Here is a 17,819-nt window from a genome sequence, read left to right as displayed (position 1 = left end):
TCCCACATGCACACATGTGTCTTTTCTTTAAAATGGGCCACGATGCTCCAGTCTTGCAGGGTGGCTAGACGGGCTGGCTTTGCAGGGTTCTATATGAAGATGTACATTGAACATAAACCCTGCCACTGGGGTTCAGCCCAGCATCCCTGGGATCCTTGTGCACTAGGGAGGAGCCGGGGGCTCTGGAGAATGAATGGTACAGAAAGGGAGTTGCATTTCTTCCCCAGACCCAGCCCGACTCGTTGTTGGCAGAGCCCTGACCTCTGCACAAAGGCAAGGCTGGCATCTCGTCCTGGGCTTGCTCAGGACCTGTGGCGCCTGAGGAATTCCTGGGAGGAGCGAAGGGTCATCTGATCCCTACAGGGGTTTCATCGCAGTGTCCTCCCTGGGGTCAGGCCTCAGTTTCTCCACCCATGACCTCCACTGCTGGGATGGGAAGTGAGAGGTCCACGGCGCCCCTGGCCAGGTCCTGGGCAGCTCCTGGGCACATCCCCAGCATCCAGCAGACGCGAGGGTCTCTGCATGGAGCTGCTCCATTCTGAAGCATCGCTGGTGTCTGGGCGAGGCCTGTGAGGACGGTCGCGGCAGGGGTGGGATCGAGGTGCATCCTGGGAACAAGCAGCCAGAGAGACTGGAGGCGCAGTGGGTCTGGACGCCAGATTGGAGTGGGCTGCAGAGCCGTGGGAGGTGGGAAGGAGGACAGTGGGTGCTGTCGTTGTTTCCAGGGTTTGGGGTGTTTTTTATTTTATTTTTTGTCATTCTAGTTTTATTTACACAAGCCGTGTAGAGCGTGTTCTAGAATGTCAGCTTGACTCCTCCCAAATGCATCATAAAAGAAAGAGGCCCAAGGGCAGTAAGGAAATGGAGGCCCTGGCGTCCACATGTCCATGTGGGTCCACGTGGGGACCTCAGGGACCTCCAGGGACCGACACCCCTGAAAACCCGGCAGGGATCCTTAGAGCCCCAGTGTGGAGCACTGAGCATGATCCCAGAAGACGAGGGAGGGGAGTGGGGGGAGAGCAAAGCTAAAGCATGCTGGGGACTAAACCCAGGGAGGAGCCAGCAGGTCTGGTCTGAAGCTGGCAGGTCAGCAGAAGGGAGGGAGCTTCAGGAGGTGGGCAGGAGGTGGGCAGGAGGGGGAGTGGAGAGAGGCAGGAGGAGGGCAGAAGGGGACAGGAGGGGGAGTGGAGAGGGGCAGGAGGGGGGAGAAGGGGGCAGAAGGGGGAGTGGAGAGGGGCAGGAGAGGGGCAGGAGAGAGGCAGGAGAGGGGCAGGAGGGGCAGGAGGGGGGGCAGGAGAAGGCTGCCATTTCTGGAGGAGACAAACACTGCCCCCCCTCCACAAACCTGGACCTGCACCCAACCAGTGTCAAGGTCATCAGGCTTAGGGTGTGGTGCTAGGACTGGGGTGGACACTTGACTTGGGAAGGAGCAGAGGTTGGGGATTAAACCCGTGTCACTGCAGGGCTGGCAAATGAAGCTGAGCCTCGATCCTGCCTCCCTGGGCCAGCAGGAGAAATGTGAGCGGGAGGTGGCGGGCTTGAGTGGCTCCAGTGGTGAACGCGAGTCTGCAAGCCTTCACATGCATGTGCTCACACGTGCACACGACGTACAGACGCACACGCTCGGGTACACATTTAAAATGGAGAGAAAGAACCTGACCCCACCTAAAGAATCTGGGCTGAGGCGCATGAGCAGATACAGACCCTCCAGAACATGTACTGATGTTCTTTCTGGAAGAAAGGACATGGGTTCCGTCCACGCTTCCTGCCCAGCCTAAGGCCCCAGGACCAGGGGCCCAACTGCCCAGTCCCTGCTGCAGCACTGCTTCCCACTAGAGGGCGCTGCCGCCTACCTGTGTCCTGCCCGTCCCAGCCCCCTGGAGGGTCTAGGGGAGACTGTGGGGTGGGGTGTCACCAGGGACGGAGCCAAAGCCCCCAGAGTGCAGAGCCGCCCACTGTCAGGTCTGGCACGTAGAGCAGACACCACACCCAGTCCAGAAGAGGCACCGTGAAACAGGAAGAGTCTTCTCTGTGGAGCCGGCACACACACATGTGCATAAACGTACACACGAATGGGTGTGTACATGTCTGTTTATGTGGTCATTTGTGTGTGGGGAGGGGAGCACTGTCTGTAAGCTCCTCCAGGCAAGGCCCTGTGGTGTCCAGGCGGGGCCTGACCCAGCTGGCACGGCCTGCCACCCATCCCCTCCTTCACTTCTGTATGCTGCTTGGACCATCAGAGCTTGAGGAAATCTGGGTGGGGTGATGGCTTCTTGGTGGCCTCCCCATACGCCCCAAGCTGGCCACTGGGCATCTGGATGTCAGCTGGCACAGCCTCCGAGGAATGGCGGCTGGCTTGGCCATTTGTCCAGTGGTCAACTTGCTCTGATCCAGAGTGGGAGGCCCAGTAGCTGGACGCTTGAAGAGCACCTTTGGGATAGAGGCAGCCTTGATATCTGGACTCAGAGGGTTCCCCCACCTCCCGCACCCTCCAGCACAACAAGGAGGTGCTTTGGGGAGAGCGTGCAAAGTCGCAGCCGGGCTGAGTGGGAGGGTGGCACTGCACTGAATGAACTCTGGACTCAGGCCTGGCCCCCTGCCTTGGTCCCTGGACTCGGGCTTGGGCCCCTGGACCTGGGCCTGGCTGCTGCCTCAGCCCATGGACTCAGGCCTGACCTGACCTTCAGTCCCCGCTCTTCTGGCAATGAGGTTTTGAGTGCTCTGGGGGGCAGACTCCTCCCTAGCCAGGCCTTACCCCATCCTGCTCCGGGGATCAGTGGAAAGGTATGTGGGTTTGGGCTGAAAGCCCGCACCAGGCTCTTGGGCTAGCACAGTCCTTGCGGTGGTAGGAGGTCATCTCTGGAGAGTTGAGGTCGGCAACTCTGCAGACACAGAGCTGGGACCCCAGGCCCATCTGTGCCCAGGGAAATCTCAGCATTGCTCCTAGAGGAGCGGGGGTCAGCCCTGCACCTTCACCAGGGGCTGCCCGAGGACAAGGCAGCTTTCCTGACCATTGAGAGTGCCAGTGTATGTGTTTGTGTACATGTGTGCATGCATGCGTCCATGCGTGGCGGGGGGCCTTGGGGAGTCTCTTGGGTCACCAGGACAGCAGGAGCCCCACGTCACGGCTGTCCTCAGGTGCAGCAGGCCCAGGGCCCCCAGCTTCTGTGGAATTCTGAGCAATTTCCCCCAGGACCACACCAGCGTTGTCCTGTGCACTGAGCACCTCACGACGGTGGCCAGGAAGGAGCTTACGGGGACAGGGCACTGGTGGCTGCCCAGCTCTGCCTGGACAGTGTCCACTGATGCCCACTGGGTACAGAAGGAGGATGGACAAGAGGGACAGTCCATGGGGCCACATGGCCCCAGCCTCTGTCTCTTGTTCCCACCTCCCCAGGGACTTCTGCCCTGACATTGACCCTCATGTCGTCCTCCCCTGGGCCCCCAGAGCCGACATTGAGCAGGTTGCTGGGAGGGGTCCATTGCCACCTGCAGCCACAGACCTCTCACCTGGCCCCTCATCCCTCTTACCAACAGCTGCTTTCCGGAGCTTTCTGCAGCACGGAGCCATCCCAGACTAAATTAGATCGCATAAATGCCTCTCTGCCCGCAGCTTCCTGCACTGACAGACCTCCATTAGGGACGAGAGAGCAACAAAGTTCTCCGGCAGAGCACGTGCTGCTCAAGACTCGGTGGAGCCTGCGTTCCCTGGGGACCGGAGCCTGCTCTCACTGTGGCTGGCGGCTGTTTGCAGAGCGCATCTCATGCTACCAGCTCCAGGTTTGCCGCCATCCTCCGATGGTTCAGGGGGTGGCCACAGCGCAGTGCCTGAGTGCCTCTGGGCCAATTCTCTCCACGCACGGCTTCCCAGAAGCTCCAGCTTGGACTGTGGGTTTGTCATGTGTGCAGAGCCCCTACCCCCACCCCATTCGGCCTGGTGTGTATGGCATGCCTGGAAGGGTCTGCGGGGGCTTTTTGCAGGGGACCCCAAGATAGAGAGTACAGGCCTAGAGTGTTTACAGAGGCTGCCCAGCTGGCCACCTGCAGAAACCAGTTCTTCAAGTTGGAGTCACACTGGAACCCCTGAATCCCAGGCTCACACTAGCACTGTTGTCCACTGTTCCCAGAGTCTGGGAACCCCCATTTCCGGAACCTCCAAGACATCATGCCTCTAGAGAGCCATCCCTGGAAATGATTTTCTCAGAAAGTCTTGACTGGGTCTAATCCCTCCAGTTAGATGGCCTAACGCGTTCATCAGTTAACCAGGACAAATTGCAGTGGACGTAGTGCTTAAAGAATTTTTAAACTGACACATCTGCATTTACCTGGCATTTATTATTATTATTTATTACTATTATTTGTCTGTGAGCCTGCCTGTTGGGGGATGGCACAGCTGTGGACAGGGTTGTACCCAGAATATTCAGCTCACGCTGTCTAAATACTTCTAAATATCTCACACACCAGTTGCAAGCAGGAGATTCAATTAGAGGCCCAGGGATAGGGAGTCTGGCTGGGGCAGGTCCCTATAATCTTTGGAATTTACAGTGTTTATAGCCCACATCCTCAGGGCACTGCTTGCAGGTTTTTACTTATTTTACTAGAAAAGAGGCAAAGGTTTCTGCAGATGTGAAATTCCTCCACTTACATCACCAAAATGTTAGTAGGTGTTTAATCCCCGTCCCCCCATCACTGGATTGGAAAAGACAAAGTGAAGATCAGAGAGAAACAAACAAACAATAACAACAACAAAAACAGGGACTGGATGGCACTGGAGGAGGTAAGGGGAGAAGGCAGAGAGTGTTCTGAAAATAACAAAGGAGAATGGAGTCCAGAGCTTAGCAGAGCTGCAGGCTTGATGAACAGAAGCAGTTTTATTCTCCTTGGGAGATACCAGATTAGATCTGTGTACCCTGGTCCTTCAGTTTCTGGGCCAAGGGACTGCTGTGCCCCTCAGAGTCTGCATTCACCCAAGATTCTGGCCCCAGTGGGTGTATGGGGAGAGGGTCTTCCTGTTCCCTGCCGAGAGGCTCACAGTAGGAGCTTTGTCCAGCAGAGCCCGCCAGCCTTGCCTATGCTTTGCTCACTGCAGTGTGCATTTGACCAGAACTGTTCTCCGGCCCCCCGCCGCCTTCATGCTCTGGGACTATCTGTCCACGCCCAGGTTGGCCCAGGAGCTCATGAGCAACGCCACGCGTGTCTGCTGCCAGCGGCACCTTCACAAGGAACAGCAAGCGGCTTCCCACTTGCTCTTATAAATAGCCCACTCGTGGTATCTGTGGATGTTTGTGAACTGGCCGACCATAAGCTGTCTCCCTGCCAGGCAGGGACGGTCCTGGGGCTGCTCAGGGGTGGGTGGGTGGCAGGGCTGCCGCTGGGGCCTGGAAGGAGCCCTCTGAGGGCTCTAGGGACAGGGGTGGGGGCCACCAGAATCAGGGGCTTGGGAGCAGCAAAAGGGCAGAAGCGTGTGCTTCTGTCCAGTAGTTCCTGGTGACATGGCCTTGGCAGGGGAGTTTGGCTCTCCTCCCCCGAGGCCTTCCTTCCTGTGTCTTTGCTGCGGTCTACCCTGCATGCTTGGCTGGGCTCGGCTCATCCTCAGGGCCCAGCCATAGCCCTAAAGGAGGCCAAAGGGACCCTTGATGGAGCTAGAACAGAGGGCTCTGACTTCAAGCTGACCGGGACTCATGGAGGGACTGGTTGTTCATAGGACACGAGCTCTCCCAGGCCCTGCCTCTTCTGCACAGGTCTTGACACTTGCCGGGCACCATGGGGCATGTGACCTATGCCTGTGACATCACAAGGAGGCCAGCGCCACAGGCGTCGGCCCAGGGTCCCTCTGTTCTGTTCTTGCCCAGTCCTCACCACGGGGGCAGCCCCTCATCCAGTTAGGGAAGCGCTGTCCTCCTGGGACCAAGAGCAAGCACTGGGAGAGTCCCTGACTCCTCAGCAGCCCCTGCTCCCTCCACCAGGGAACCAAGCCTTCAGCACGGCGGCACCACCACCCAGTGATGCCAGCGCTGGAGAGGTCAGGTGCGCTTCCTTCCACACCCGAGCTGTCCCCACACAGGCCACTGGAGCCCGGGAAGTCCCCAGCCCTCACAGCCTGGGTCTACCCTGCCCGCTGCCCAGTGCGGCCCTGCGTGACGAGGAGGAGACGGCCCATCTTAGCCTACCAACCTCCCAAGCCGCCTCATCTGTGCTGCGGATCTGAGGTTCCCAAGGAGAGCCATCCTGGGGGCTCCCCCAGCGCTTCCCACGCCTCAGGCCCCCGCCACACGCTCCCTCCCTCCAAGCCTCCACTTGGCTGCTTCTTCCGAGACCCTGGGCAGTCAGCCCCGTGGAAGCCAGGCCTCCCTAGAAGGTGTCACACACACACACACACACACGCACGCACACACACACACCCCTACTCACAGCCCCACGTGGCCGCACACATGTGCACACACACCTCCAATGCCATGGGCACATAGGCACACACTTTCCTCTGGGCACAGGACTGGAAGCTACAGAGAGCTCTGCCCGTCCCTGCTGGTACCCAGCGACTGCCCTGGTTGTCTCCTCCCAGCCCCCTCTGGGCTCCACCAGCCCAGCTCCTGCCAGCGTTTCTCAGAGCCAAGAGGCGCTTCTGTGACTAGACGCCAGTGTTCTGCGACTTTTAATTAAACATGAAGACATGGAAGGAATGGTAGTCTGGCTGTTTAAAATATGAATTATGGAAATCCGCCCTTCCAGATGTTTCCCTCCGCCACTTCTCCGGGGAGCTCCAGTTCGTTTGTTTGTTTCTTTTCTCAATTTTTCCCCATGATGAGCACTGTTCCTTCCTCTCCTTCCAGAGGCTCATCGGGTAAGTTCAGAATCTGACCCTTCATGGACGGTCAAGCACTGTATCAAACGCCCCTCCTCGCCACCCCACCCCCACCGGTCTCGGGAGTCTAGCAATGAGGTTTGCAGAGACGCCTTCATTCATTCATGACCGCTAAGTGACATACGTTTGCCAGGTGCCAGGTTCTGCGCCAGCTTCTGGGCCGAGATGGAGACAAATGTTCCCTAGGCCTTTTTCAGTTGACGGGAGGCAGTGTTCACCAACACCTGCGTGACGCGTGGGCGCTCCCCAGAGGAGCAGGCAGAGCTCGTGGCAGGTTCTTCCTCCAGCATGTCCTCGCTGGGCTGCTCTGTGAGAAGGGATGGCGGGCGTGTGGCTCCGAGAGGGGAGGGCACACCCTTCCAGCCGGGCAGCAGCCCCTCCAGGGTCCAGCGGCAACTCTGGTGTCCTCCATCCTTACAAGGCCCTGGGTGGAGGAGGGCGGGCCTGGCATGGGAGGGGGGAGCACCAGGGCAGAAACTCCCAGGGTTTTCCACCAAGGGAGGGGTTCCTTCCTTTGTTAGCTGGACGAGGCCTAGCTCATGAAATAGAGAAAATGGACCCAACACATCCATATTCATCCAACTTGCGCCGGTCTCTGACCACGCTCAGCTCACGCAGCGAGGGTAGCACACGCGTGGCTGCCATGTTGCTTCAGCAGTGGTCTGCGGACAGCATGGCCTCAGCACAGTGGATCCGACACCTCTCTTCGTGTCTCTAGCCGTGCGGTGGTGGGACGTGCCAGCCGTCGCCTGCAGCGTGCAGTTCCTGCACCAGAGGAGATGGCACCATACCACAGGGCAGTTTTTCGAAGAACCACCGGAGCCCCAAGGCAGAGGGGGTGCCCACACCTGTGCCTGGGCTCCTGCTGGGTCACACAGTCAGTTCCCGGTCCTGAGGCTCCTAAATCAGTGCTCCCCTGAGTGCAGCTACGGCCTACTCTCCTCTCCTGCCCGCTCCTCTCCAGGAAATCTCCCACAGCCCCTGCAGGCAGGAGGGGCCTCCACAGGTGACTGAGGTGCCCTCACCTCTGCGTGCCCTCCCCTCTGCATGCCCTCCCCTCTGCATGCCCTCCCCTCTCCGTTCCCTCCCCTCTGCATGCCCTCCCCTCTATGTGCCCTCCCCTCTCCGTTCCTTCTGTGCGCCCTCCCCTCTCCATGCCCTCCCCTCTCCATTCTCTGCCACAACCAGCACAGGACCTCGGGTAGACCCAGACCGGAGCAGCTGTCTGCAGTGCTGCCTACTTTCCTGTGCAGGAAGCCAGGGGAGTAGGGCTCTGTGTGACTCAGCAGCCCCTGCCTCCCTCCCTGGACTAATGGGGGGCCATGGGACCCCCTAAACTGCCAAGGCCAGCTGGAGAAGCTCAGAGTCCTCAACTGGAGACCGATGATGGGCTGAGCCCAAGCCTGCCGGGGTGCAGCCAGGCCCTGCTCCAGCCCCACCGCCCTTCTCATCTACTGCCTGGGGCCAATAGGAGACATTAGAGGACCAAGCCTATCTGCCTGGGGTGGGGACAGGTGACCAGGGATGGGGACTGAGAGGGCAGTGGGGCCTGAGCAAGCCTGGTCAAGGCCTGGAGTCCTGCACCACACACTCCATGACTGCCCTCCCTTCAGAGACCTGCTAAGAAGTGGACACCCTCAAGGGATAGGCCTGTCCCTGTCATGGCCTGGCCAGTCAGCTGACAGGGGGTTGAGCACTTACAGGCATCCAAAGCAGTACAAGAAGGGCAGAGCCAAAGAGCCCGAGGGCCCACCTGCCTTTCCTGGGTCCTGAAGAGACTCAGGACCGTGTGTGTGTGTGTGTGTGTGTGTGTGTGTGTGTGTGTGTGTGTGTGTGTGTGTGTGTGTGTTCCTGAAAAGCTTAAACTCAGGGCCTTGCATTTGCCAGGCAGGGGCTTTGCTGATTTACCCAGGGATATCTTTGGGCTAGGGTCTCCCCACTCTGCCTCTCACCTGGCTGGGATCACAGGTGAACTCCAGTGCTTGCAGCTGGTTTTTCAACTAGGGTCACATTAGCTTTGGCTCTGACTTACCCCAGACCTCGTTCCTCCATTTCTACATGCAGAGTGGCTGAGGTTTGGTCCACTGAGGCACGGGCGCCTGGCCTGCCGTCTCTATTGTTTTAGGTGTGAGTTTCCTGGTTCTACCCGGAGCCAGTCAGGAAAATGAGAGCCTCCCAGTGGTTAACTGCCCAACTCCATCTGGGAGTTTAATCTCAGCCTGTCCCTGTGCACCTGGGAGAAAGAGGCGGTGGGGCGTCTTCTCCCTACCCAAGAGCAAAGGGATTTAACCAAGGGTGCAGGGCTCCAGATGCCTGCTGACCAGGCAGCGGTCACCATCTGCGGATGAGAGTTGGTTCTGAAGTGACACTCAGGACTGGGAGCCGGGGCCCCTGGGAGAGGCCCAGCGAAGGCCCAGGGTCTGTGCTGTGTGTTGATCCCATTGGGCTCTCCTGGCTCCTGGCACAGGCCCACCCCACCTGGAGCTGAGAGGGGAGAAACCACCCCAAACTCTGGCCACTCTCCCTGTGCTTAGAGATGGGTCTCTTTCCCTTGGGATTAAAACATGAGCTATTGGCTCCAAGTGATAATGAGTGATGCCCCGCCATGAGCCTTTGTTACCTCTGGTGATGCAGGATTTATCGTGTTGAGAATAGCAAGCCTGCCACCTTCGTTACTGGTGATTTATCCTGAGAGGAGTCAGAGGGGAAGCGTATGTACTTCAAGACACCACAGGCATACACACATGCCACACACACACACACACACACACACACACACACACACACACACGCGTGCATCTGTGTTTGCCAGCCCAGTGTGCATGGATATTTACATTTCCTCTTGCTTGCTCATGAACACTTGATAAATTATTTACCAGGAGCTTGCAGGCTCCGGAGCAGGTGGTGGCGAGGGCTGGCGGGGAGCCTGGGCTGCTGCAGCTGGGGTGTGTGGCACAGTGGACCCCGGGGGCTCTCCAGGCTTTGATGGTGTAGGCTGGGCTGGGCCGAGCCACCGGCTGGGCCAGCCCTCCACCTGTCGTCCTCTGTCCTTCCTTGCTCCGGGCACTGTCATGAGTGGAACACAAACGGTGGTGATTTGACTTTTTCCTGGCAGTTAGGCCAAAGCAATGCCAGAGGGAGGCTTGGAGTCATCGGAGCCTCGGGGGACTTGCAGGGGCTCAAATGAGGAGAGGAAGACAGACAGAGTCTCGGCCCTGAGCCTCCCTGCTGCATAGAAGCAGAAGCAGAGCGTTTGCAAGGCCTTCCTGAAATAGGAACTGCGTCCCAGGCTCTACACCTCATGGCCTGAGTTCAAATCCTGGTCCAACACTTGAGGGAGGTGGGGTTTTAGAAAAGTTCCTGAATTTCTTTATGCCTGTTTTTTTTTTCATTTGTAAAATAAAGGCAATTCGAATACTTACCTCGACACGACAGCTGACACAGACCTCTGCCTGTGATGGGCCTGTGGGGAAGCACAGCAGGCATGCATTGCTGTGCCGGTGTGTGTGTGTGTGTGTGTGTGTGTGTGTGTGTGTGTGTGTGTGTGTGTGTGTCTGTGTGTGTGTGTCTGTGTATGTGTATGTGTATGTGTGTGTGTGTGTGTGTGTGTGTGTGTCTATGTACCTATGCTTGTATATGTGTGGCCTATTTTTTTCTTTTTTCTGGTATCTTGCACTCTGTCTCAGCCTCCTTTCTCACAACTGGCACACACCTCCAGTCAGACATTTTGCTGCTTCACTGCAGATAGTGTCTCAGAGAGTTTTCTTCCCAGGCTGGCTCTGGACTGTGGTCTTCCAGGTCTCAGCCTCCTGAGTGGCTGAGATTACAGATGTGTGAGTCGCCGGCCCCTGTCTGTGTCTTTGTGCCTAGGTCTATCTGTGTGTATTTGTGTGTGTGTATTCCTGTGTGTGTCTGTGTGGATTACTGTGAATTTCTGTGTATATGATTGTGAATTGCCATGGTCAGGGTGTCTCTGCGTGTGTGCGCACAGCTCCTTTCTCCTGGCTACTCCTATCATAGCCAGGCCTGCTCTCTGGCCTCTGTGGGCTTTGAGCCTAGGGTGCCTGTGGCTCTGCTGGCTGCATGTGTCTGTGGCGTGTCGTGTGGGGAGCTCATACTCCCGATCTCTAAGGAGCAGGGCTGAAGACTCGGCCAGCACTCCTGTTCTCCTGCCCTTCCCTATCTGCCCTTCTCTGTAGCTCCACTCCCAGGGCTGCAGCCAGGGACAGCTCTGGGCGTGGGGCTGGGCTGGGACCGAGGGCCTCCTGGTGACAGGGTGAGGGGAGGAGGGCGGAGCCCAGCCTGGGTCTCAGGCCCAGCTCCCTCCAGCCCTGCCCAGGCACAGATGTTTATTCAGTGATTTTCACACTGGGATCGCACATGCTCCAGCAAGGCATTAAACTAGTCAAAATACAATCTTTTCACGGGTAGCGGGTTGAAAAATCCATCAGCATGTGGCCATCTATCACCAGTGCTGGCAGAGAGCAGCAGAGAGAAAAACAAACAAGAGCGTGCTCTGTCCAGCTGGGGGATGCAGGGAATGGTGGAGAGGCCCCAGGGCCCTGCCTCAGAGGAGCCATTTGCTCACATGCCCAGGGCCTGTGGCTGGACAGGCTCTGGAGCCACTCTGGCTCTGCCTGCGCGGTGGACAGGGCCCCGGATGGCATCTGCTCTGACATCCTCCGGAGGGTCAGGCAGGCAGAGGGGTGGGCAGCAGAGTGCACAGACCAGAGAGAGCAAGGTGGGGGTCTCCCCACCCAGAGGAAAGAAGCCCCTCCACTTGCAAGATGTGCATCGTGTGGAGTTCTGTTCTAGAATGCTCCATTCCAGGTGAGGGGGTGTTGTGACCATCCTCAGGCTGAGAGATGGTCCAGGCAGGGCTCCAGCACTGGGACCCCCAACGCCTGTCACAGCCTGGGCTTGTGGTCTGGGCTCTGTGCCCTCCAGTACCTGGGAGCCCAGCTTCCCATCCTCCCACTCTACCCACATAAGGCCTGTCGGTTTTCGGGGTCTCAGGTTTCTGCCAAGAAGCCTCTATTCCCCCCCGGAGTAAAGGTTCTCTGGTGTCCGGCTGCCCAGTCCCCACGGAATTTTGTGGTTCCTGGCAGAGCCCACCACAGGCAATGGGTTCCTTTTAGAGCCAGGCCAGGCAGAGCGCGCTGTGTAGAGCTGCAGGAGAGTCTGGGAAAGATGGCAGAGGGTACAGTGCGCTCTTGGATGAGGTGGACCTGAGGTGCTGGAAATGCCCACCCCACACAGCCGCAAGTGTGGGCCTGCCCAGAGGTGTGCCAGACAGGGTGGCAAGTCCCGTCCGAGCACAACTGAGGTCAGCTGAGCCCGAGCCATTCTTGTTACTGTTATTGTTGCTGTTACAGGCTCTCCTTGGGCCCGGCTGCTGCCTGGCTGACCGCTCCCCGTTGCCATCTTGAGTATCCGAGTGAAGCTTGAGAGATGGAGGGGGAGGACCAGCCATCCCTAGGTTCTCCCGGCCTGCATTGCACTTCCCACTACCTACGAGACATGGAGGGGGGCCAGCAGTCCCTGAGATTCTCCCAGCATGCATTGCACTTCCCACTACCTACTGCCCCAGGGTCACAGTTCCCAGACAAACTGCAAAGGTGGAAGAGGGTTGGGGGAAGGGGATGGGGACTGGCAGGGACCCCAAAGTGCTTGGTCTGTGCAGACAGAACCTCATTTCTCAGCTCACAGATTCCCGGGGGACCATGGAGCCCATGGCTCTGCCCTCACCCCACCCAGAACAGGACACTGTCCAGTCTCCAGGCACGGGTCCTGATGGTGGATGCCAGGCCCAGGTCCTTCAGTGGACACTGTGGTTGAAGGATCTCGACTCCCTTTCCACACCATCCTGCCTGTGCAGCCTGCGTGGCCCGGGGACCGGCAGGGGCAGCCCCCTTCACCCACAGGTAAGGATGGCCCAGCAGCTGGTGTTGGAAGGGGGATCTGCCTGAGAGTCTTGTGCCCTTCCAGCCCTTGGAAGGAGGGGGTGACCTAACTACCTTCCAGGAAATGAAGTGGAGATTGATCCAAGCACTCATTCACACGCAAATACATTACTGTGCATGTTTATGAAATTCCACAACACTCAAATAAGAGTCGCAAGTTCAGGATGAACTGAGAAGTGCCTTCTCTACCGAGGCAGGATTCTCTTATCACACAGCTCATCTCACAGGAATCGAGTGGCTTTCGGCTTGTTCACAGACGTGTGTCATCATTGTAATCAGTAGAACTTTTTCCGTGGCCTCAAGTTTGCTAGAAAAGGCCTCTACTACATGAGCCATGCCTCCTGCCCCTTTTGTGCTTTAATTTTTTTTTTAACTTTGTTTTTGACATAGAATCTCACTAACCTTGCCTATGCTGGCCTTGAACTCTTGCCTCTGCTTCCTATGTAGCTGGGATTGCAGGCATGCACCACCAGGCCAAGCCATGCCCCGTGCCTTTTAGCTATCGCCATGTCATTCTCCCACCCCAAGCGTCTGCAACCACAGTGCACTGTCTGTCTCTGGGCATCTCACATGCGTGTGACCTACACAGTGGCATCGATGTCTGGGGTCTCAACTGGCATGCCGTCAAAGGTCCATGCTGTGGCATACACATTGGTCCCTTGTTTGTGTCCACGGCTGAAGATGCTACATTTTGCTTGGCCATTCTTCTGTGGCTACTTGGGGTTACTTCTCTTGGGATCGTCACAAAGGCTGTTTCTCTCTGGTGCTGGACCTGTTTCTATTTTTCCTGTTGCCCACCCAGAAGGGGCGCACTGGACTACATGGGAATTTATCTGATTGGAGGAACAGTGGACTGTCTTCTCCTACCAGCAATCAATGACGATTGCTGACCAGAGAGCTCCCCTGAGACAGCCCCTCCCCCTCCAGTCCTGCAGGGACCACCCAGGACTTGGCCTTGGCCTTGGCCGCCTCCCACCTGCCTCTGCAGCCCCCCACCGCCAGCAGGGCCTTCCTGTGGTCCTGAGCCGCAGCTTGGGGCTTGGCCTTCGCAGGCTATAGGCCTTACTGTATTTTGTCCCTATACCTCAGAGGCAGAGCGAGGGGGGCAGCGGTGGCCGAGGCCAAGTGGGCTGGAAAACAGCTCCTCCTCTAGCAGCCTGGCTGGGACCTTGGGCAGAACCCTGAGAGCAGTTAGCTCCCATGACAGCCAGAGAAGGGGCCAGGTTCACCCTTCTTTCTCTGTCTGGATGTTATAAATATGCTCCCCAGGAACCACTGGAGTCACAACGATAGACAGGAAAATAAAGAACTATCTCAGCAAGGTGAAATGTCCTTCTGCACAGAAGGATGTGCCATCCACCAAAAATCTGGTCAGCCAGCGCACAGAGCAGGCGGGCTACTCCCTTGGCAGACCCCTGCCCCTCTTCCTGGATTTGGTGGGCTCAGGCTCAGTCTGCTCGGGGATGGCTCGTGTGGATAGGGTAAAACGCGTTTCCATGAGGTGATTTTGAAATAAGATGAACGATTCACAAGAAATCTCAAAATATACCAGCACCCTGCTATTTCTTGAACAGTCTGGGGTGTGTTGTAATTCCATCTTGAAAAGAAATCAGTTTAAGACAAAACTTTACATTTCAAAAATCCTTTCTCATCCCAAAGCAGTCCTCTTTTCCTTAACAAGAGCCAAGCCACCAGGCCAACGCAGGACTTTTAAGCAATACGCTTTGATAGAAAAGAGAGTTTTTCTCACACGAGACAACCCTTTGTCTGTCACAGCTGAGCAAATTTATATTAGAGCAAGGCTGATGGAACACACGGGGCCCTCTGACCTGTGAGCTCCTCCCTCCCCAGGCCTGCAGAGTCCATGCCTTCAGGGCACACTGGCCCCCATCTCCCTCCTCGCCTGCCTGGAGATTGGAGACTGGTAGGATCTGGCCACACTGGGCTGGGCTTGGGTATTCAGACCCCCGTGGTCACTGTCAAGGCAAAGGTGTGCTGCAGAGGGTGGGTGGCTCTGTTTTGCTTCTACTACCCCTCAGGGCATCCAACCTCAGATTAAATGAACTGATGCCACATCTGGGTATCTCATGTCTGGTGAGGGGTGGCTCGCCGCCCAAGACGACATTTAACTGACCTCTCTACGCTGGGATTACAGGTGTATGCCATTGTTTCCAGCTTACCTTTTTGACTTTAAGTATGGCTTAGTTTCCTCCCTCACTCTCACAGCTGAGTTCCTGGGCTGCAAGGAGGGAATGGAAACACAGAAACACAGAGAAGAAAGCCAGAAGTCCCTCTGGCCTGCTCCTGCCCCATCCTCCTTTAGAAAACACATCCAAACACATACCCAGTGTTCACAGCTCTGGGCTGCCACCTCTGTGTGGTTGGTTTCCTGATGGAACACCTTTTTGTGACTCAGTTTCCTGATCCAGATTCTCTTTCTTACCAGGAATGCTGCCTGCTGTGGGGACACCTTCTGGAGCTCTGTGACACTGCTTACGTCATGACCTTCTGTTCCCTAGCCACAAGTCATTTCTCACATTCCCCACGGCAAGATGCTCTGAGATTGTGGGTGCGAATATCCCCTCAGCATGGCTTCTCTGTGAGGTGGGGTACAGGCTTCCCTGAGTCCGGGCAGCCTGGAAGCCCACTTCTCCCCCAGAGAGGCCCCACTCTTCCCCAGTCTCAACGCTGTCCAGAAGCCAGAGTCCCCCAGAAATCCCTAGACGTGCCCCAGAGACTCCAGACAATTAGGTGTGTGTGAAGCATGGTAATCCTGTATGTCTCAAGGCTGCTCTGGTTTTGTTGTTGTTTTACTAGATTACAAGAGCTAAGGGGAGGCACTTCGCTGTCACATTTCTACGTGTGTTTGCAGTGTTCCCATCCATCTTACCCTGTCACTCTCCCTGCTCTCCACCCCTTCCCCAGATCATTTCAGCAGGTTTCATTGTTCTGTTTGCACACATGCAAACCATCTGCTTCCATCCCAGTTGGGCCAACTTTATCCGTACATGTAATTTTGAGGTACTCCAAGATCTGCATGCAGCAGACCCCCATATGTGTCACCCAGAGCCTCTTGGTAGACTAGAGCTCAATACCACAGCTGGAACATGGAGGCCAGTCAAGTCCCAGGTCATTCAGGGTGCACAGGGTCCTTCTCTGGGTCTAGCTGGCATCCCGCTACATCCTCTCTGCCCCATTCTGCCCCCTTCCCCCTCCCCTACTGTGCCCACCATCTCTAAATGGAGGCACATAATGGGTGTTCTTTTTTTTAATTTTAAAAGATTTTAACACCGATTTTTTTACATCCTATTTCAAATGTCATGTTTAACAAACAAGTATTCAAGAAGGGAATCTCTAGTAATAGGTGATCTTTGAGGCACCATCCTGTTGGGACTCCCCAGAGTTGTACTAGGTATCAACGTTTGTTGTTTTTTTTTTTCTAGTTTGGAGTTTTCCCTGGTAATGTTTGAAGGACACACAGCCGTTCCCAGTTTGGAGTTATGAGTGATTACAAATAAAAATGGTATGCAGATTCTTGTTCACGGTTTTGCATGAACATGTTTTCATGTCTCCAGGAAGAATGCCCCTGAGTGCAGTTGTCGGGGCTGCGTGCTTGGGTTTATAAAACACAGGCCCCTGCCCACCAGAAGATGGCTGTGTGCGCATTCTCATCACGGAGTAGGAGGGACGGATCTGCCGTCTCTGGGCCCTGGCTCAGTCAGGCCGCGTGGGTTCTCGGTGGTCTTCGTGTACGCCGGCCCACGGCTGGTGACGTGACCATTTCTTCAGATCTCAGCGCCAGCCCTGTCACCATCTGTAGCTCCTCGGTGGTGAAATATGGGCTTGTGGGTCTTTCTCATTTCGGAATTAAATTGCCTTTTGAAATTGAGTCTGGAGACTTCTTTATGTATTTATAGATGCTCTTCCTTTTGTCAAATTTGTGATTTGCAACCCGTCTCGGCTCCTGTCCTCTGCCTTGCATCCCCTGACTGGAACTGTTGGCACAGGAAGCCGGTAGTTTTCCCCACGCTGGTCCGAAGACGCTCATGGAGCTCACGCAGTCCACTCTGAAGATTGCGTCCCTCGTCCTCAAGATTTCCCCGTGTTTTCCCCAAAGGTCTTGGCCGAGAATTTTTGCCTGTGGCTGTCTACGTGGTTGCCCCGGCGTGGCAGCCTTCCTACACAGGGTTCCCTGGGCGTCTTGGTCAAAGCCCAGTTGGGTCGTGCAGGCCTCCCTGTAGGTATGACTCGGATCGTTGGTGCAGGCGTATGTCTCTGGACCCCTCCTGCGCTGATCTAGTTCTTGCCGTGATCTTGTAAGTCCTCACGTGGGCTAACCTGATTTCCCTTATCCTAGTCTTTCTTCCAAGTTGATGGCAGATTTCAGTCCCAGTTCTTCGTGCCTTTTTAAAGGTCATTTGCTTTTTCCATACACGTCTTAGAATAAGCTTGCTGGTCTACAGAAGTTGGATAGCTATAATCTAGAGATGAATTGGGGAAAGAATTGATCTCATCGTGCCAAATGTGTGCCTCCATGGACACTCACCGCTTTTTTCATTGCACTCTTGGTTAGTTACGGAGAACCACGGTGACTGCAGCTCAGCTGGGCTGGATGGCGGAGGTTCCCATAGTGGTGGTTCAGACCTCTTTGCTCTTACACTGAAAACACACTTGGTAAAATCTCTTTCCCAAGAGAAGTGAGTTTATGGGCCACAACCCCAATTCTTTGTACCAGCACAAAACAACAAAACAAAACAAAAATGCTTGTCCTTTCTCTTTATATGTATTTTAGGGGTGTGTGTGTGTGTGTGTGTGTGTGTGTGTGTGTGTGTGTGTGTGTGTGTGTGTGTCCTGGAGTTTGAAGGTAGGGTCTGGGCACTGGTTATGAGTTTTTTGCTCAAGGCAAGCTGTCTGCCACTTGTGCCACAGCTATACTTCTGACCAACGAAAGTCAGTTAATCGGACATAAGAATTTCCCTCCTGGGCTGGCTTTG

Source organism: Megascapheus bottae, chromosome 3 (assembly GCF_031878675.1).
Source record: "Megascapheus bottae isolate mThoBot1 chromosome 3, mThoBot2.hap1, whole genome shotgun sequence".
In the NCBI taxonomy this organism is placed as follows: domain Eukaryota; kingdom Metazoa; phylum Chordata; class Mammalia; order Rodentia; family Geomyidae; genus Megascapheus; species Megascapheus bottae.
The sequence above is the reverse complement of the archived record's forward strand: the minus strand, read 5'-3'. Positions refer to the sequence as shown.